The sequence below is a fragment of the Ranitomeya imitator genome, chromosome 1, assembly GCF_032444005.1.
Source record: "Ranitomeya imitator isolate aRanImi1 chromosome 1, aRanImi1.pri, whole genome shotgun sequence".
In the NCBI taxonomy this organism is placed as follows: domain Eukaryota; kingdom Metazoa; phylum Chordata; class Amphibia; order Anura; family Dendrobatidae; genus Ranitomeya; species Ranitomeya imitator.
In genome coordinates, this window is record NC_091282.1 from 643468229 (window position 1) to 643489552 (window position 21324).

The 21324-nt window shown below is 46.4% G+C and overlaps 1 long non-coding RNA gene across 5 annotated transcripts in view; it reads left to right on the top strand.

Moving 5' to 3' along the window:
- The window catches only part of LOC138638475 (uncharacterized), a 57528-nt gene extending 36438 nt beyond the window's left edge, over window positions 1–21090 (top strand). For all 5 annotated transcript variants that reach the window (XR_011312509.1, XR_011312504.1, XR_011312505.1 and 2 more), the window contains 2 exons: window positions 18812–18916; window positions 19817–21090. This is a non-coding gene — a long non-coding RNA (uncharacterized lncRNA). The remainder of the gene's footprint in view (window positions 1–18811; window positions 18917–19816) is intronic.
- Window positions 21091–21324: the final 234 nt, after the last annotated feature.

The following is a 21324-nucleotide window of genomic DNA, read 5'->3' on the forward strand; positions in this document are numbered from 1 at the left end:
CCCGTCTGCCTGCCTGTGTCCCAGCCGTGCCCGCCTGTCAGCCAGAGTGCCAGCCGTGCCCGCTCCGTTCCTTAGTGGGATCAGCAGCCACAGCCAGACATCACCCTGGAGTGGCACCTGGTAGCTTCCTATTGCACAAGTCTGACCTCACCATCAGAGGCTCCAGCGAACACCTAGGAAGCTACTTAGTTATGCCCCCTCCAGGGAAGTTTGGTCTGTGGTCCAGTGGGGCCACACCCCCGTATGCCCGCGCCAACCAGTCTGGGCGCGTGCGTGACAGTTTGCACAGGCCATGGCGTCCGCTGTATCCCATGTCCTACCGCTCGCAGAGCATGATGAACTTTCTTTCTACCAGTATGAGCAAGCTGAAGAATTTGTTCCGCCCTGTGTCGTTCCAATTGAGGAGACCTCGGGCCCAATCATAATTTCAAACGCTCTCTACGATCAACTTCGGGCCTATGAGGAGGAGCACGACCCAGCTGACCCACCTAGGTTCTATGGGAATCCAGAAGAATGCCAAAGCTTCCTGGAACAGTGCTTGCGCTACATCCTGCAGAATGCAGCTTGTTTTCCCTCTGACCAGATTAAGGTGGCCTACATCATGTCCTACCTAGCAGGAGATGCTTTATTATGGATTTGTCCCCTCTGGGAAGCAGGGGATCCTATCGTCATGAGTCTTGGGGCCTTCCGTAAAGTCTTTGACAAGCCTCGTCCTGCTGCTCCTGTGAAGTCTTCCCCATCTAGTTCCGAGAGGCGCTCCAGACGGGCGAAACCCATGAAGAAACCTCCACGTCAAGCCATGACCGTCTGTGATCCTCCAGTTCCTCTACCCGTTAAAGCAGCTACTCAAATAGAACCCAAAAAGACTGTCAAGAGTGGACTGGCAAAGCACCAGTCTAAGACCAGTCGTAAGAAGGGCTTACTATGTCGCTGCTTTTGTGAGGAACACCTGGATGACCGCTGTCCAGGGGATCTAAAGCTCCAAAACCTCGGGTCAGTAGGAGAGACTGCCCTTGGTGAGAATAACTCCCTTCCGCTAAAGTCTGTCTGTTCCAGTGCCTTGTGGGAGCTTCGGTCCTGCAGATGTGTTAAAGCTGCTAACCAGACGGAGTCTAAGTGTGATTCCTGTTCCACTGCTCCAGAATCCTGTGAAGGTGTTTGGTGATTGCCGAGTCCTACTTATGAACAGTCCAGTGTTGAAGGGACAACTACAGCTCCAAATCGGAGCATTATATGCGGAGAGATTTGTTTTCCACTTGTTGACCAGTCCGCCCGTCGGTCGTTCTGAACCGGATACTCTGCTGCCCGTTCCGGTCCAAAGATCCAGCGTGGTTCTGCGTTTGGAACTATCAAGTCTCCAGAAGTTTCTTGTTCCTAAACTGCAAGGTCAACCTACAGTGTTGATATCTTCTCCACCTAATCATCTGGCTATTGAGTCCCGATGTGCTGACCTCACTGAAGTAAAGGAAACAGTGGCGTCCTCTCCGCACACCTCCAGTGTCAATACCTGTGACCAGTTCCCAGGAACATCCCTGTCACTTAAAAAAATTTATATGAACTTTGGGAAGAAGATGCTTCCTGTAATGATGCCTTCGGATTCCATGTGGCAGGTGGATGAAGAAAATGAAGCTGAAGCTCTTGCATCTCTGTTCTTCACCAGTCCGGAGGAAGAAATGGTCCAGTCTTGTCAGAGCAACTGGCTGATGGGGCTTGCTAAATGTATGTCTTCTGCTTCCAAGTGGCTACTTGCTGATACTACTAAGACAGAGACTTACTCATCCTCTAATCTTGAAGAGGAGGTCCAGTTTTTTCAGGGTACCAGGTTGAAGATGTTTCCTATATGTATGCCTCCAGTTTCCATCTGGCTATCGGGCGAAGATCCCAAGACTGAAGTGTTCTCATCTCTGCTTCCCACCGGTCTAAAGGAGGAGGTCCAATTTTCTTGTGATGATGGACTTAAGTTGGATCCAGTAAAGGTGTCTTCAGTGTCCAAAGAATCAGACTATGTTGTGGTCAAATCACAAGCTTCCAAGTCCCTGCTTTCTGTTGACCAGGTGAAAGAAGTCCTGTCCCTTGTGTCTTCTGAGTGGGAGGCTGATCTTACTGGACTCAAAGAGACTGAGCATCCTGAGATCTCTAATGTCTCAAATACCTCATTCTACGAGAGGAATGTTGTGATGGCTATGACTATGTGTGCACCTATCCTTCTTCTACAGGTTGTTCTGGCGGGCTTGAAGAGGAGGGGCCGTAAAGGGGGGGTACTGTAACAACTCTGCTGGCATCACGGCATGGCCTCACATCTCTCACACTATCTTACCCACTGCTCCAGGCCATGATGTGGTTTATGTTTCATGCCAGCTCCATGATCTGTGTCTCTGCTCTCTGCATGCCTCATGGCTATGTGTATAGGGGGCCGGCGCCTGAACTCTCTGGTTCTTATAGGAATCAGGTGCATCTGTTTAATCAGTTCCTGACCAATTATCAAGAGGCCTCCTGTATATAGTGCAGCTCCACCCTGTGGTCTGGGCCTGTGCAATGTGTTAGCTCAGTTAGTGTTTAGCTGCTGAGTTTGCCTGGCCTTGCTCTGAGTTACTCCCTCTCTGGAGGCTTTTCTCTGTGCTATTGCCTTGATCTTGTAGTCCGCCCTCCAGGAGGCAGAATATCCTGGTCCCTGTGTCTTTGTCCCTGTGTCTTGTTCCATTGCCTTGTCTGTACTTTGTCTTTTCTCGGTCTCCTTGTCTGTGGCTTCCTTCCCTGCTTTGTCTTTCCTTGTGTTCTCAGTCTGCTTACACTCCGCACTCTTGCGGCTCTGCACTCAGACATTGCTTCGCACTCTCTGGCTTTGCTCTGTGGCTCCGCTCTTTGCGGTTCTATCTGGCTCCGCTCTTTGCGGTTCTATCTGGCTCCGCCTCCTGTGTTTCTGCACTTGGCTCCGTCTCTGCTCTTGGCTCCGCCTCCAGCGTCTCCGCTCTTGGCTCCGCCTCCAGCATCTCTGCTCTTGGCTCCGCCTCCAGCGTCTCCGCTCTTGGCTCCGCCTCCAGCGTCTCCGCTCTTGGCTCCGCCTCCAGCGTCTCCGCTCTTGGCTCCGCCTCCAGTGTCTCCGCTCTTGGCTCCGCCTCCAGCATCTCCGCTCTTGGCTCCGCCTCCAGCGTCTCCGCTCTTGGCTCCGCCTCCAGCGTCTCCGCTCTTGGCTCCGCCTCCAGCATCTCCGCTCTTGGCTCCGCCTCTAGCGTCTCCGCTCTTGGCTCCGCCTCTAGCGTCTCCGCCCTTGGCTCCGCCTCTTGCGTCTCCGCCCTTGGCTCTGCCTTCTCCTTCTCTTCTCTTTGCTCCACCTTCTACTCGTACTCGGCCTCCTGCGTTTCTGTTCTTGGTTCTAGCTCTTGTGCTTTCGCTCTGCATCCGCTCTTGCGGTCTTTCTCTACTTGTTACTTAGTCCTCCTGTCTGAACAGGTTCCAACCTGTTTCACATACCTGCCTGCAGACCGGTCCCTACCGGTTCTTCCTATGTTCCAGCCGTACCCGCCTGCCTACCAGAGAGCCAGCCGTGTCCGCCTGCCCGCCAGTGTCTCTGTTGTACCCGTCTGCCTGCCTGTGTCCCAGCCGTGCCCGCCTGCCAGCCAGAGTGCCAGCCGTGCCCGCTCCGTTCCTTAGTGGGATCAGCAGCCACAGCCAGACATCACCCTGGAGTGGCACCTGGTAGCTTCCTATTGCACAAGTCTGACCTCACCATCAGAGGCTCCAGCGAACACCTAGGAAGCTACTTAGTTACGCCCCTTCCAGGGAAGTTTGGTCTGTGGTCCAGTGGGGCCACACCCCCGTATGCCCGCGCCAACCAGTCTGGGCACGTGCGTGACACCCTGATCATCTTGTCAAAGGGTAAAAGACCCATTTTTCATTGAGAATTGGCATCCCAGTGTAAGGGGTAGAGCCAAGGCCGTAGTCATGGCTGAGTTTATCAGGTTAAGCACGCCCTGGCCTCCTGTCACATATAAACAATGTTCCTTTTCTTGCATACCTTCTGCTGCACCCTCTGCACTGTCAGGGTCCGATCGGGGCTGCTGAAGTTCGGCTGCTGGTGATGCTGAGCAAAAAAAGACAGAGTCCAATTCAAACTGTAAAAAAAAAACTTTACTTGGTTTCAATCGCAGCACATCCACATCAGTTACAGCATCAACACAGAGTACGGCGTTGTTCACATCTTTTACTTTCCATGTGTCTCCTCTTACTCCTTCCAGGGATTCCCCGGGTCATACCAAACTGTTCGAGACTGCAGCATCCTCCCTGTCCAGGATAACTAATCTTAGGAGTTGCCCGGTTTGTTTCGCACCGGACAGAAGGGCTTCAGCCCATGTAGATAACTGCCACATTTTAGGAGCGATCTGCATCTTTATCCTCTGCAATTCTTTAACTGTAACTTTCTGACAAACTGGCACTGCAGGGATGGGCCCTCTTCATAGGACGCTGCATATCTGCTGCGCTGTCCCGGGCTCTTAAGCCCTTCGGAACGCCTGGGGCTCCCTGGCCCCTCTGAGCTGTCTCAGCTTCCAGTCTTCAATAAACTGTAAACAGGAAGTTCTATCTTATCCCACAGTAACCCCTCCTTTTAGCTAACTGTACACTAATGTGCTCTGTCTAGTTCCTCAACTAAGGTACTACACTTTCTCTTTAATAATGTAATTCACAGTGTCTATCAGAACACATGAACATATCAGCACTTACAGTTGTTTAAAACAACCACATATTATAATGAGAACCGAGTCGGTTCTTAAAGGGGCGAGGCGAGCAATAGTCCTTAGAGCCCTTTACACCATAACGCTTCTCAATGCAGACAGGAAAGTTCTGTCAAAGGTGCTGTTTAATCGGCTGGTGAAATTTGCACCCTGTCTCCTTTCAGAGGCCCAGAATTGCTCTGTTCCAGGCCACAGTGCATTTAGTGTTGTACTCTGTGCCCAAGAGGCAGCGGAGCAGGGTAGGGCTGGTCACTGGAAGGGGTACATGCTGTCACTGAACCAGGCAAAAGCGTTTGATAGGGTTAATCACGAGTAGCTCTGGTCTGTCCTTCTGTGCTATGGCCTGCCAGGGGGGTTTGTTGATTGGCTTAAGACCTTGTATTGTGTTTCCCGCTTGTTAACAGTTGGATTGGCAGCTCTTTTGAGGTTGGGTCTGGTGTTCGCCAGGGTTGCCCCTGAGCCCGCTGCTGTGCGTGTTTGCGATTGACCCACTTCTTAGGAGGGTACAGCGTGGACCATTGGCCGGGATCGGGATGGACTGGGCAGCAGCGGAAGCAATTCTGAGGGTGGTGGCATATGCCGATGATGTCACTGTTTTTGTTTCCTCTCATGAGGAGGCAAGGTGGCTGATGTCAGAGGTAGATTGTTACTCGGAGGCATCCAGGTCCAAGATCAACTGGGATAAATGTGAGAGTCTCTGGCTGGGAGGAGGAGATCCTAGTTTTGATTTCCCGGACACCATTCCAGGGCCTAAAATCTCTGCAAATGGCCATGACATCAAATTTGTCCAGGTGGGATTACCCCAAACAAAATTGGGACAGCAGGCTAGAGATTGCCACTCAGAAGGTGAACCAATGGAAGGGTTGATCTTTGACCCTAAGGGAAAGGGTAAACCTGATCAAAACATTCCTGCTTCCTTTACTGATTTATCTGGGCAGTGTGTGCATCTTGCCGGAGCCTCTCTGGATTCGGGTCTACAGTTTGTTCTTCCAATTGTTATGGGGAATAGAGTAAACCTGGTCCAGAGGGAGGTTACTTACCGTATGAGGGAACTAGGAGGGTTGGGTATGGTCAACCCTGTGTTATTCCTTGTGGATACCTTCATTAAGATCAATATTGCAAATCTCTGGAAAGAGAGGGCTCCTCCGTGGGTATTCTCCTGTAGGGGATGGTTTCGGCCTTTCTTCCAGGAATGGGAGACAGGAGGGCAAGTGAAGGATCTTCACACACCGCATGGACATTGGACCTTGGTTCTGAAGGTAATTCTCCAGTGGGGTCTGGGAATGTGGGAGATCAGAACTCTGCCAAGGAAACTCCTTGACAATAGGGTTCTGTTGACCCATTTCCAGAGGCCTCTGGCGCTTAGGGATTGCCCAAGTCGGGATCTTGGGGTGGGTTTGCATCTTTTGATTTCTATCAGGATCCCCTCAAAGTTTTGTGATTTGGCTTGGCGCTGCTTCCATGGGAAACTGTGTGTGAAAGACAATCTGAAGTGTAGGAGCTCTGAGGACAGGAACTGTTCTCGGGAGCATTGTGGTACCATGCTGGAAAGCATGGACCACTTCCTGCTTTGTTCTCTCTTTAACACAGAGATGTATAGCCGGGTGTGCACCTCCATTGGCTGGTCTCGGCTGGCTGGTCTCTCCTATGAGGAATTGGCCTATGGAGCATTCGGAGACCTGGGTGGTCGAGACCGAGGCACCTTATTTCTAGTTAGCACAGTGGATAGATATCATATGTGGAACGCACGGTGCTTAGTATCGCCGCAATGGAAAATCCTCCCAGTGGACGATGTGTTTAGGATCATACTTGGTGACCTGGTGAAGGTATGCTCTCTGGAGTATGAGAGACTAGGCACATGTAGGGCCGCTCTCCTCTAGAGGGGCTTTTTTTTTAGTGTGCCCTAGTCTGGTCATCTCCTTTCCTGTTGGTGGGCTGCTGCTGACACTGTAGATTTTTTTTGTTTTGTTTGATCGTTATACAGTGAAGTAGGGCTGCAGGCTCCAAACTTGGGCTTTGTGATGTGGCTATTGTAGTGTTCATTTCTGTATATATTGCATATAGGGATATAGATTTGGGTGTAGGTGTTAGGTTGGATGGTGGGAAAAGGGGGGAGGTAGGGTCATCTTTTGGTACTATGGGACACTGCGGTGTTTAAGGGAAAAACTAGCACTGCCTGATCTGGCCTATGGACATTGGACATGGACTGAGGCATGAGACGCAGGACCAGCTCCCAGGTCAGTGTGGGGGTTGGGAATGGTGGGCTTGATTGTGGGGTGTTTAGTTTAGTCTTGTATATATTTGTATAGTTTATGTTTGTATGTGTGTATGTATATATGGAGCACCCCCAAGGGCAGCGGGCTACTCAGTACCGGGTCTTTTGGTTCACGGGGGGATGTCACGGTGGCTGACCCGGTCCGTCGCCCTGGGACATCCGTGTAAAAGGGAAAGGTCTTTAAAGGGGAAATGTTCATGATGCCACCTGTGGTATTCGGTCAGGGTGACTGACGCTGCTTTAAGGGGTCCACTGGGGTGTTGTTATGGCAGCTAGATGGTATACCTTCTCACAGGTGAAGTGTATCCCCAGGGCTTCCCAGTATGTAGATGGTGGATGGTGAGAGGTGCAGTGAAGAACGAGGACACAAGGTTGCCGTCTCTTTAACTTTACTGAAGACTTCAGCATCCACAGTCCAGAACAACAGATCACAGGGCAGACAGAGTCCGGCCGGTTTGGAGGCAAGTCCAGAGTCCTCTTGTCCAGGTAGAAATCAATAGCCTTCCTCTAGGGCTGCAGTGTTGTAGTCCCTTACTGCTAAGCTTCTCATAAGGTCCTCACAGATGTTGTAGATGTTATGTCTCTCTCTGTCCCCTGGATAGGACAATCCTGTATGACCGGTGGCTTGAGGCATTTTACAGGGACTCTATCATGCCCCAGCCTCTAAGGGGTGCCACCTTGCCTCCTGGGTGTAGGGCGGACAGGTAACGTGAAATTAGCTGTCCTGCCGGTCTCTGGAGCAAGGCATAAAGTATCGTTGCTCCCTCGGTGTTCCTGCTACTGGGATCCTGCGCCTCAGAAGGAGGCAGCCTGTATAGGGCTGATCCCCTCCTGGAATCCACTCTTTTGCTATGACGTCTTTCACCTTCTCTGCAATAGAGTTCTCCTTCAGTGTCTCTTTCTGGAAGCTGCAGCTCTCAGGGCATGCACAGCTCCGTGTCCTTCTTCCTCGATCTCTGACAGGATCCCACCCCTGTCTGGGACCAACTACCTGAGCGAAGCTCAGCCAGCAACTCACTAACTTTTCCTACAGGCAATCAGTTTTACCAATGTGAGGAGTGACCTAATAAATAGGAGCAGAGCTCCCCCTGGTGGTCTGGAGTGTGAAATGTGTTGCATGTTTGTGATACCTGGATGCAGTTGTCCTTCTTTGCCTCCAAACGTAATATCACTCTCCCCTAGAGGAAAATGACATTACTGCAACGACCAGGACTCTGGGGCACTGCATATACAGCTCTGGCAAAAATTAAGAGACCACCACATCAAAACCCTGTCATTGGCAGCCCAATCTCCAGACCTGAACCCCATTGAAAACCTTTGGAATGTAATCAAGAGGATGATGGATAGTCCCAAGCCACCAATCACAGAACTGCTTAAATTTTTGCGCCAGGAGCAGTGTGAAAGCATGCCAAGACGCATGAAAGCTGTGATTAAAAATCATGGTTATTCCACGAAATATTTATTTCTGAACTCTTCCTGAGTTAAAACATTAGCTGGGTGCTGTGGTGCACAGCTGCAATCCTAGCTACTATGGGAGGCTTGGCTGTTGGATCTCTTGAGCTTGTCAGTTCTGGTCCATCCTGTGCTATGTGGTTCAGGGGTCTTCTCTGTCCTCAGTATCAATATGGTGACTCTGAGCCAGCTGCTTGAAGATGCTATGTTGCTGGAGGAGGAGGTGTCCTTGATAAATAAAAAAAATTCCCATACTGGATGCTAAAAGCACTTAATAGATATATGAGTTAAAACATTAGTATTGTTGTTTCTAAATGATTATGAACTTGTTTTCTTTGCATTATTTGAGGTCTGAAAGCCCTGTGTTTTTTGTAATTTTGACCACTTCTCCTTTTCAGAAAAAGAAATACAAAATGTATTGCTTGGAAATTCAGAGACATGTTGTCAGAATAAATGAACAATTTACATTTTACTCAAAAATATACCTATAAAGCGAAAAATTAGACAAACTGAACATTTTGTAGCTGTCTCTTAATTTTTGCCAGAGCGGTATATGTATGTATTAAAAAAAAAAAGTTTATGTATATAGATTTTGTTTGCTATTGTTTATTTTTTTTTTGTTTGTGGTTATTATTTTGTTTGGTGACCAGACCAGAAGGTGAAAGTAATTATTATTAGTTATTATTCTGTATATATGTATAATATGTGTGTGAGGACAGAATGAGCAACTGAACCAGTGTTCCTTAGGCCGTCATCACACTAGAGAGTTTTACAGACGTATGAGAGGCGCAAAAACAACGCATTGCACATTCACTATGGGCCAGCTTCTATCTGCTGTATATTTCGCAGCCGTATTTTATGGGTTGAGAAAATCGCAGCATGCTGCGTTTGTCAGTGTATTGCGCAAAAAATCCGCAAATGAAAGTCTATGGGGGTGAGAAAAATACAGATTACGCACGGACCATCAGTGTGACTTGCGAGAAATACGCAGCAGTGTTCTATAGAAAAGCTATCTCCTTAAGAAACCCGACAGGATATGAGACAGGGTTTATATACAGTAAACCATTTCATATCCCTTATTTTTTTACATATTCCTCACTAGTAATGTTAGAAATGTCTGTGTGCAAAATTTGGGGGCTCTAGGTGTTAAAATAAAGGGTTAAATCACAGAAAAAAATGGCGTGGGCTCCTGCGCAATTTTCTCCCCCAGAGTGGGAAAGCCAGTGACTGAGGGCAGATATTAATAGCCTAGAGAGGGACCATGGTTATTGGACCCCCCCCGGCTAAAAACATCTGGCCCCAGCAACCCCAGAAAAGGCACATCTGTAAGATGCGCCTACTCTGGCACTTAGCCTCTCTCTTCCCACTCCCCTATAGTGGTGGGATATGGGGTAATAAGGGGTTAATGTCACCTTGCTGATGTAAGGTGACATTAAGCCTGGTTAATAATGGAGAGATGTCAATAAGACACCTATCCATTATTAATCCAATAGTAGTAAAGGGTTAATAATACACACACACATTTTGAATAAAGCATTTTAATTAAATAAATACACACCTTAAAATCTTTATTGTACGCTCAATCCAACTGACGACCCTCGATCTGTAAAAACAATAAAATAAAAAAGCAACAATATCCCATGCCTGTTCGTCGTACAGTCATGTCCCACGATGTAAATCCATTTGAAAGGGTTAAATAACTTTACAACCAGGAGCGCTGATAATGCAGCTGTTGCTCCTGGTTGTAAAAACTGGGGAATGAATGGAATGCAGGGGAACGTAGCTTCTTAGACTTGCGGTGGTGCGCCCCCTGGTGGCATAAACTCATATGAACTCTAGCGTGGGAATTTTTCTGAATATTTACCCACAGTGACTGCACCAGCAGAATAGTGAGTGCAGCTCTGGGGTAGAATACAGGATGTAACTCAGGATCTGTACAGGATCAGGATTGTAATGTATGTACAGAGTGGCTGCACCAGCTGAATAGTGAGTGCAGCTCTGGAGTATAATGTTGGCAGATATGCAACAGATACAGGCCCACCAACAGAGTGCCCTGCAGCCACACCCAATGACGATACATCAAGTGGGTCGGGGCGGTTCCCACCGAGGCAACTCACACGTGCGGTGGGTAACACGAATGGACCAGTGTTGCCCCCAGGAACTTAATTGCCCAATTATTACCATGTTGTTTTGGTTTTTGCAACTTTTATATTTTTGAAACTCTGTAAACTTTTATAATTGTTCACCTGTTGACATGTTTTCTTTACGTTTCCTCAGTCCGGGAGTACTGAATTGTACTAGGGGTGAATGTGGCACCCCAGGAGTCTGGTTGCCACAATGGCATTGCCTTCCTCATGGGAGGGCTGATGTCATGCCTGGAGGTAAGAAGCAATCCACTTAGCAGGTAACACAAACATACAACACCTTCCTATCTCCAGACTAGAAGGGGGATCTCTAAACCCGGTTTCAGGGTAGTTCCCTATAAGTTCTGGTCTGGAGGTGGGGTTAGTGAGTTCAGTGTGAGACAGTGAAGGGAGAGGAAGCATGTGAGGAGAGAGACTGGGAGTAGAGCTGTAACTGAGCTCTTCCCAGGATTAAGTGCAAAAGAAACCAGACACCCGAGTCTGTGGTTACATGAGTACTAAAAACCCAGCAACTAGAACCAGAGGGCAGGAGATTGCAGGTCTCCTGGCCCATCTAACACCTGGAAGCACCACAGCAAGTCAGGAGCCTGGGGCTGCCAGTAAGAAGACAGTGCCCATGCAAGACTCATGCTGACAACTATATGGGTTAGGAGAAACAGACACTGAGAGGACTTGTGCACAGCTTCAGGCACCAAGGGTCAGAGTATACAGTGTAGAAGGAAGGCCTCCAAACCCACCTGGCTAGGTGGATCCCAGGCTGTTTTTAAGCCGCCCGGACCCCTTCACCACCTGCTACCTGTACCCTAGACTGTACCTGCATTTCATCATTTCACCCCACCATCAATCATCCCTCTTACCAACTGTACCGGTAGCCCTGGGGACTAAGCTCTACTTGTGGGGAGCTGTACCAACTCCATCAGCCCCAGTGGACCCCTTTAAGCAGCATTGACCATCCCTGGCTGAATACCATAGGTGGCATCACAAATTATCCTGTATAGACTTTATTGTCCACTTCCATTGATCCCCTTTAACTGAACGCCCAGTGCAGTGAACCGGGTCACTGCCACTGTGACCACCCCTTTAAGCACCATTGGACCCGGCCTGTGTACCCCACTGCCCTAGCGGGCGCTCCAAAGACGTTAAGGAAAGCCATATAGCAGCAATATTATTGTGCAGTTTGCCAGATTCATACACTGCTCTGATAAATGCACTAGAGACAAGACCTTATACAGACATTACACTAGAGTTTGTAAAGACCAGACTTATAGATGAATATCATAGAAGGAAAGAGCAAACAAACGATTCCACAGAAAGGGATAGTGAAAATGCTCTAAAAGCGGCAGAAAAGAAGCCCCATAATACAGAGACAAGAGAATGTTTCAGATGTAAGAAAAAAGGATATTTAAAAAAAGACCGTACTATATGGAATGGCACATTTAAAGTAACTGATAAAGCGTCATTGTCAGGCTGGTTTATTGACTCAGGAGCAACAAGTCACATGACTGGTGATAAAAGCTTCTTTACTGAACTTGATGAAAATAAGAAGGAAGCAATTTATCTTGCAGATGGGAGTAAAATAACCGCAGAAAGTATTGGACAAGGAATGCTAATCTGCCCTGATAGATTTGGGCATAATTCAAAATTACTAGTAAAGGATGTGTTATATGTTCCAGGACTAGAAGGAGGATTAAAATAGATTAAAATTAAATAAGATTAAAATAGATAAATCTCCGGGTCCGGATGGCATACACCCACGAGTACTAAGAGAACTAAGTAATGTAATAGATAAACCATTATTTCTTATTTTTAGGGACTCTATAGCGACAGGGTCTGTTCCGCAGGATTGGCGCATAGCAAATGTGGTGCCAATATTCAAAAAGGGCTCTAAAAGTGAACCTGGAAATTATAGGCCAGTAAGTCTAACCTCTATTGTTGGTAAAATATTTGAAGGGTTTCTGAGGGATGTTATTCTGGATTATCTCAATGAGAATAACTGTTTAACTCCATATCAGCATGGGTTTATGAGAAATCGCTCCTGTCAAACCAATCTAATCAGTTTTTATGAAGAGGTAAGCTATAGGCTGGACCACGGTGAGTCATTGGACGTGGTATATCTCGATTTTTCCAAAGCGTTTGATACCGTGCCGCACAAGAGGTTGGTACACAAAATGAGAATGCTTGGTCTGGGGGAAAATGTGTGTAAATGAGTTAGTAACTGGCTTAGTGATAGAAAGCAGAGGGTGGTTATAAATGGTATAGTCTCTAACTGGGTCGCTGTGACCAGTGGGGTACCGCAGGGGTCAGTATTGGGACCTGTTCTCTTCAACATATTCATTAATGATCTGGTAGAAGGTTTACACAGTAAAATATCGATATTTGCAGATGATACAAAACTATGTAAAGCAGTTAATACAAGAGAAGATAGTATTCTGCTACAGATGGATCTGGATAAGTTGGAAACTTGGGCTGAAAGGTGGCAGATGAGGTTTAACAATGATAAATGTAAGGTTATACACATGGGAAGAAGGAATCAATGTCACCATTACACACTGAATGGGAAACCACTGGGTAAATCTGACAGGGAGAAGGACTTGGGGATCCTAGTTAATGATAAACTTACCTGGAGCAGCCAGTGCCAGGCAGCAGCTGCCAAGGCAAACAGGATCATGGGGTGCATTAAAAGAGGTCTGGATACACATGATGAGAGCATTATACTGCCTCTGTACAAATCCCTAGTTAGACCGCACATGGAGTACTGTGTCCAGTTTTGGGCACCGGTGCTCAGGAAGGATATAATGGAACTAGAGAGAGTACAAAGGAGGGCAACAAAATTAATAAAGGGGATGGGAGAACTACAATACCCAGATAGATTAGCGAAATTAGGATTATTTAGTCTACAAAAAAGACGACTGAGGGGCGATCTAATAACCATGTATAAGTATATAAGGGGACAATACAAATATCTCGCTGAGGATCTGTTTATACCAAGGAAGGTGACGGGCACAATGGGGCATTCTTTGCGTCTGGAGGAGAGAAGGTTTTTCCACCAACATAGAAGATGATTCTTTACTGTTAGGGCAGTGAGAATCTGGAATTGCTTGCCTGAGGAGGTGGTGATGGCGAACTCAGTCGAGGGGTTCAAGAGAGGCCTGGATGTCTTCCTGGAGCAGAACAATATTGTATCATACAATTAGGTTCTGTAGAAGGACGTAGATCTGGGGATTTATTATGATGGAATATAGGCTGAACTGGATGGACAAATGTCTTTTTTCGGCCTTACTAACTATGTTACTATGTTACTATGTTACTATATTGTTATCCGTAAAGCATCTGACAGCCAAATGACTTACTGTAAAATTCAAAGATGATAATTGTACAATCCTAGCGGGAGATAGCAAAGCAGGTGAACAATTATATCATTTAGACACATTAAAGGAACAGATGAAGTTATGTATACATGATCACAAGAATTGTATTCACATGTGGCATAGACGTCTAGGACACAGACATCCTGAGAGTATAATGTTGTTACAAAAGAAAAATTTGACAAAAGACCTATTGATATCTGATTACTCAATTACCGTAAAATGTGAATGTTGTATAAAATCTAAAGCTACAAGAGTATCTGTACCTAAAGAGAGTGAGAAAAAAAGCACAAGACCACTAACTTGGTACACACCGATGCATGTGGACCAATGAAAGTGACCACATCAGGAGGTAATAGATATAAGGTGGCCTTCATAGATGACTACTCAAGATACACAATCATATACTTGATACAGAACAAAGGTGAAGTTTTGGAAAAATTAGAAGACTATGTGACAAAGTCAAATAACAAGTTTCAGAGGAAGCCAATTATCACAAGAAGTGATAATGGAGGTGAATTTACAGGACACCAAATAGAAAACTACTTAAGACAGAATGGAATAGAAGATCAAAAGACTGTTCCACACACACCTGAACAGAAAGTGGTAGCAGAAACAAAAATCAGAACTGACTGAAATGATAAGATGTATGCTAACAGACTCCAAACTACCAGAGAAATACTGGGGTGAAGCCGCAATGACAGCTACTTATCTGCAAAACAGACTATTTTCAAGAAAACTGAAAAAAAGAAGAAAAACATATGAACTGTGGCAAGGTAAGAAACCAAGTGTGAATCATTTAAGAGTTTTTGGTTGCAAAGTTTTTGTGTTTATTCCAGAAGAAAACCCTCCAAACTTCAAAACAGAGCCATGGAAGGAATATTTGTTGGATTTAGGGTAAGTTCACATAGGGCGTTTTTCCTGCTTTTTTGGTGTGTTTTTTTTATGCTAATTTTCAGCTGCTTTTTACAATACCAGCAAAGCCTATGAGATTTCAGAAATGTTATGCACACACATTGGTTTTTTGTTTGAGCATGTCACTTCTGTCAGCGTTTTTGCTGCGTTTTTTCACCCATTGACTTGGGTATTGGTATTATTCTTTGCTGCATTTTTTCTGCTGAAAATCCAAGGACATTAGCATGGACAATGAGAGAAAAAAACACACACAAAAAAGCAACAAATACGCACAAAAACCGCACAAAAAATGCACCTAAACCTGCGTTTTTCCTACCAAGATGATCAGGTTTTGCTGTAGAAAAAAAAAAGCAGCAAAAATGCCCTGTGTGAACATAGTGACAATTGCAAAGGATACAGAATCCTAGATCCCAATACAGACAGAATCACAGTGAGCAACAGTGTAACATTCATTGAAGATCTACATGATGACATCAATGGAAATGAAAAATGAGAGAAATGACAGTGATATAACTGCAGGAACATCTGATGAGAAAGAAGTGGAAATCGGTGAAAATCAACAAACTGAAAGTCAAGAGATAAAGCTCCATACCGACACAGAACCAAGATGCTCAATAAGAGAAAACAAGGGAAGACCACCTCAACGTCTTTCATGCAAGGCAACTACAAATAAAATTTATGAACCTACATCTTGGGAGGACATATCTCAACTTTCAGAAGAAGAGGCCAACAAATGGATAACGGCTGCAGAAATAGAAATAAAATCCATGCATGATTCAAAGACATGGACACTGACAGAACTACAGGGAAGGCAGCGCTTGGCTTTCAGCGTTGTTAGCTGGGAGCGACTCCTTCCCTGCCACGGTGCACGCGATGCCGCTGGACGGACGGCGACCTCGCAGAGCCACCCGGCCTCTGGTGCCGCTTAGCTCGCCATTGCATTCAAAGAGAAGTGCGCACAGTTCACGTGCGCGCGCTTCCATTCCTTTAGGCGCCAAACTTAGTAGCGCGGCTACAGGGGTTGAGCAGGCGCAAGGGAGAACAACTGGTAGGGCTGCCTTAGAGGGCTTCATTGATATACACCCCGCTGCCTTAGGCCTGTCCCACACGTCCAGATAATTCCGGTACCGGAAAAATCGGTACCGGAGTTATCCGTGACCGTGTGTCCGTGTGCTCACGTGGCACATCAGTGTGGCACATGTGCGGCAGCCGTGTGCCGACTGGGTACCACACGCACCGTGCAGGAGACAGCGCTAGAGTTAAGCGCTGTCCCCTGCTTTGGGTGCTGAATCCAGAATTAATTCCTTCTTCCCAGCAGCGTTTACTGGAGAGAAGGAATGAAAAATCATGTTTTTTTTGTGTGTGTTTAAAATAGAGTTCCCGGTCAGCTCCCGCCTCCCTCCCCCTGTGCGCCCACCCGCTGGCATTAAAATACTTACCCAGCTCCCTCGATGCTTCCTCTCAGCGTCGCAGCTTGTCCTGTATGAGCGGTCACGTGGTGCCGCACATTACAGTGATGAATATGCGGCTCCACCCCTATGGGAGGTTAAGAATGCTAAGAATCCCGTGATGCAGGAACAGAGCCGTCCGGAATCGAGTACGCAGAATGGTGAGTACCCTTTCATCGGAGCTTGGTGCAGTGATGGAATTCATACCAATTTATCTGATACAGTAGCTAGTGCGAACATAGGTAATAGAATTTACGTGAACCCAAAATTATTACAACCAGTGGACCCACGGAAGCAAACCCCCCTCCTCGCCCAGATATTTATAAAGATGGTCTTTTTTGCGGAGTTCCCCCGAGTTCCCCCGCCAGGATCTTACCTAGACACTAGTATCAAGGAACAAATTTGGGCAAACGAGTTTATTGACATATGGTCCCTGGTATCCACTGACCAGCACTCAATCGATAGAGAGCGGCGAGTTGGTGATAAAACGTACGAACGGAAACTCAAAGTAGCTAAAACCATTAATAATTGGCTTCAAGCCTTTGCGGTTTTATGCTGTGTGATGGGGGAAAAACACCCAGAAAGATGTTCAGAATTATTTATCTACCTAGACAGCATTTACAACTCATACAAGGCTCACGGGGGATCCGCATGGTGGAAATACGACAAAGATTTTCGTTGGCGTTTGGCCGTTAACCCGCAATTGGGATGGGGGGGTGAAAGCCACTGATTCGTGGCTTCACTTGATGATGGCTCAGAAGAATGCCCATTGCCCAACCCTTTCCCGGGCCGACCGCTGGATCTGGCAATAACATGGGTTCAGCAGCCATCCGCAGACCAGGATCATGTTGGTTATTTAACGAAGGTCATTGCAAATTCTATGGCCTTTGTAAACACAAACACGAGTGCTCAATTCTCATTCTGCAACAAAATGTACACGAACTTTCCAAAAAACAAATAACGGTAAAACATCCGCCGCAGGAGAGACTCACGACGTCGGTGAATGTAAAAAGAATGGGGCCGTGGCTGGACAAATACCCCAATAAATCGGCCGCGGCACAACTTCGTTTCGGTTTTTCTTTTGTTTTTTTTCATCCTGTTTAATTTTTCACGCAAACCACAGTCAGCTCCAAACTTAAAATCAGCAAGGGAATCGCCTGGTATACTAGCCGATAAATTAAACAAGGAAATTGAGTTGGGGTGTTTTCAAGGTCCCTTCAAAGCCCGTCCGTTTTCCAATTTACGAGTTTCCCCCTGGGTATAGTGCCCAAAAAGGAACCAGAGAAATACCGGTTGATCCACCATTTGTCCTACCCTAGAGGGCTATCAGTAAATTATGGTATTTCCAGCGAGGCCACCGCCGTTTCATATATTTCTTTTGACAAGGCCGTCGAGCTAATCCGGAAAGCTGGATCGGGTGCCCTTATGGCCAAGTCGGATATAGAATCCACCTTCCGACTACTGCCGGTCCACCCGGATTGTCACCACTTATTCGAAGGTTTGTATTACTACGACACATGCCTCCCGATGGGGTGTTCAATTTCTTGTTTTTACTTCAAAATGTTTAGCACTTTTATAGAGTGGGTCCCACGCGAAGTCACGCAGTTGCCTGCTATTACACATTACCTCGATGATTTTTTGTTAGTGGGACTGGCGAATTCGTAGGTATGCTTGCTAGCCCTAACACAGTTTAAGGAAATTATGGCGCATTTCGGTGTCCCTTTATCCCCTGAGAAAATGATAGGTCCCATTCCGGTAATTACTTTCCTCGGTATTGAAATTGATTCGATCGCCATGGAATTCAGGTTGCCATGGGAAAAGATTGACAAGCTATTAGAGCTCATAAACGATTGCATATCTGTCGGAAAGGTCTGTCTAAACCAAATGCAGTCTTTACTTGGCGCTTTAAATTTCCCTTGCAGGATCATGCCAACGGGCAGGATTTTTTCTCATAGGCTGACGATCGCTACGAAAGGCATAAAACAACCTCACCATAGGATCAGGATCACGGCACAGATGCGATATGATCTGACAATATGGAAGCGCTTTCTCAGCACTTACAATGGTAGAACCTGTTTCCAAGAAGAAGAGTGCATGAGCGATGATATAAATTTGTTTTTTGAAACTGCGAACCCCGCCGGCTTCAGCGTTCGCTATGGTAGCCAGAAATGCGCTGACAAATGGCCTGATTCTTGGGTTAGCAGGGCTTGGACTAAGGATTTAACTCTCCTCGAACTGTTCCCCGTGGCGGTCGCCATAGTAATCTGGGGACAACAATTAGCCAACAAACGAATACGTTTATGATTTGAAACCGTCGGTGCTGTACACGCCATAAACTACTTGTCATCCTCTTCCGCGCCGGTCATAGATTTGATCAGGTTTATTGTTTTAAAAAGTTTGATTTTCAATGTTTGGTTTAAAGCAAGTGTTAGTGTCAAGAATAATGACGATTTAACAGATATGACAAATTGGTCTATTTCAGGAGCAACTGGAGGAGCTGGAATGTCCGCATTTGATTTGGGATGTCCTGAAGACTTAATTCCCCTGATACGGTCGTCAATAGCTCCGTCGACTTGGAGAGACTATGGTAAGGTGTGGGAGAAGTGGTGTCATTTAGCAGCAGATAAACTGGTGGGTTCTTCAGATGATTCGAGGATGCAGGTGACCATGGCCTTCCTATCCCGGATGCATGCCAAAGGGGTGTCAGGAGCGGTGGCGCGTATCCGCGTTAGCATTTAATTTCAAACTGCGGGGTTGGACGGATCCTACAAAACATTTCCTAGTTGTTCAATTGTTAAAAGGATGGCGCAGAAAGGACAATCATAGCGACAATAGACATCCTATTTCATTCCAGCAGCTAGTCAGCTTAATTAAGGCTGCACTATTCATTTGCGAATCAGACTATGAAACTGCATTTATATCTGCAGCTTTTGGCTTAGCCTTTTTCGGGGCCATGTCGGTCAGTGAGGTCTTAGCTCCTGCCCTCAATAAAGCAGGTGGCTTGCGACGGGAAGATATTTTAATTTGCGACAATGGCTTGAGGATTAGAATTCGGAGATCCAAGACCGATCAAGAGGGTAGAGGCACATGGTTTCCAATATTTGCCATTAAAGGGAATATTTGCCCGTTAGTTTTAATTAACAAGTACGTGATGGTTAGGAGTAACGGGGACCAATTTTTTATTCACGAGAATGGATTCCCTTTGCTGTCGGGTCAATTTTTAGCAATATTAAGACGCATTTTGTTATTCTTGGGTTTACCTGCGGCTGAATTTGGTACGCATTCCTTTCGGATGGGAGCGGCAATGGAAACTTCTAGGGCTGGGTTTTTCGAGTCAGACATTCAAAGAGTTGGCAGATGGAAATCTCGTTGTTTTACCAGGTACATCAGGCCCGACTTAGTGTTATAGGAATTTTAAAAAAAATAAAAAGATACTCATAGGTATGTAGTGTTCAAGTGTCTAATTTACAATTTTATTTGTTCTCAGATGGGATGAACGGCAGCCCAGTGTATGGTTCGTGGGCCATTCCTACATTTATTGGGCGGCTTGGCAAGCCGAACTGTGCCCAGGAGGTCGATTGTTGGGTTTTACAGATTTGGATGTGATCTGGCGCGGCACAAGAGGTCTTATGTGGTCTCAGGTTCTTCCAGAGGTAGTCCACATCGCACGAGTGTCTTCATTCCCAACAGTGGTGGTCATACATGCCGGAGGAAACAATTTGGCCTCATCTCTGCTGGCTGAACTTTTGACTCTCATGAGATTGGACATGGACAAATTTCCGAGCTTCTTTTCTGCAATGCGATTAGTTTGGTCAGAAGTGATTCCAAGGCTAGTATGGTGGGGCGCCAGAGAGCTAAACGCCATGGAAAGATCCAGGCGTACCTTGAATCAGCGAATATCACATTTTGTCAGATTTAAAAACGGTGTAGTGGTAAGGCACCATCGTCTTGAAGGGGACAATACTGGTTTTCTTCTTCCAGATGGAGTTCATCTTAATGATGCTGGGTTAGATATTTTTCTCAATGGTCTTCGTGAGGGGTGGTTCAGGTGATTCATTCTTTGGGGGGGTCAAAGCTTGCTGTTCGCGCTAGTCCTTGGTGGAACGGGTGGAGTTTTTGGTGGTAAAGATACCTGCACCGGGAGACCAGAAGGCAGATAATCTCCCTACACCCGATTTATTGGCAAATACTGCCTGTGTCAAGCTGCGACCAAAAATTTTAAGCCAAAGTAAAAGATGAAAGTTGTATGAAAATCTTTCCAAATAAACAGTTATGGTTAATGAATATGGTATAGCGATCCTTGATGGGAGAAGAAGGTTGTGGGTCGCGGCAGTCTTAGGGACACTGCGGCTAATGCCGCTGTCCCCTGACTGCCATGCCCCTCCCCCCGTGGTTTGACAAAGGTCTCCCTTCTCAGCGACGCCGACGAGGGGAATTAGGCAACGCCCCCTAATGGGCCAGCCTTACTGTTTGAACTTTTCGTCAGGGGGCTGACATCACATCCGGTCTCCCAGTACCCGGACCTGTTTCCCGCCCTCCCTCACCTTTGTTTTGGTTTTCTTTCAGTTGCAGCTGTGGAACGGGTGAAGTTTTTGGTGGTGAAGATAACTGCGAAGGGAGACCGGAAGGCAGATAATCTCCCTACACCCGATTTATTGGCAAATACTGCCTGTGTTAAGCTGCGACCAAAAATTTTAAGCCAAAGTAAAAGATGAAAGTTGTATGAAAATATTTTCCAAATAAACAGTTATGGTTAATGAATATGGTGTAGCGTCACTTGATGGGAGAAGAAGGTTGTGGGTCGCGGCAGTCTGTTTTGAAAAAGAAAGGGATGAAGCAGAGATAGTGAAAACTTTGGATCAACACTTAAAGATCAAAGATCTGGGAAATGTAAAACCTCCTAGGAATACAGATAGAAAGAGAAAACGGGAGTTTTCTTCTCATTCAAAATCACATGGATTGAAAGATGCAAAACCAGTAAAGTCTCCAATGGAA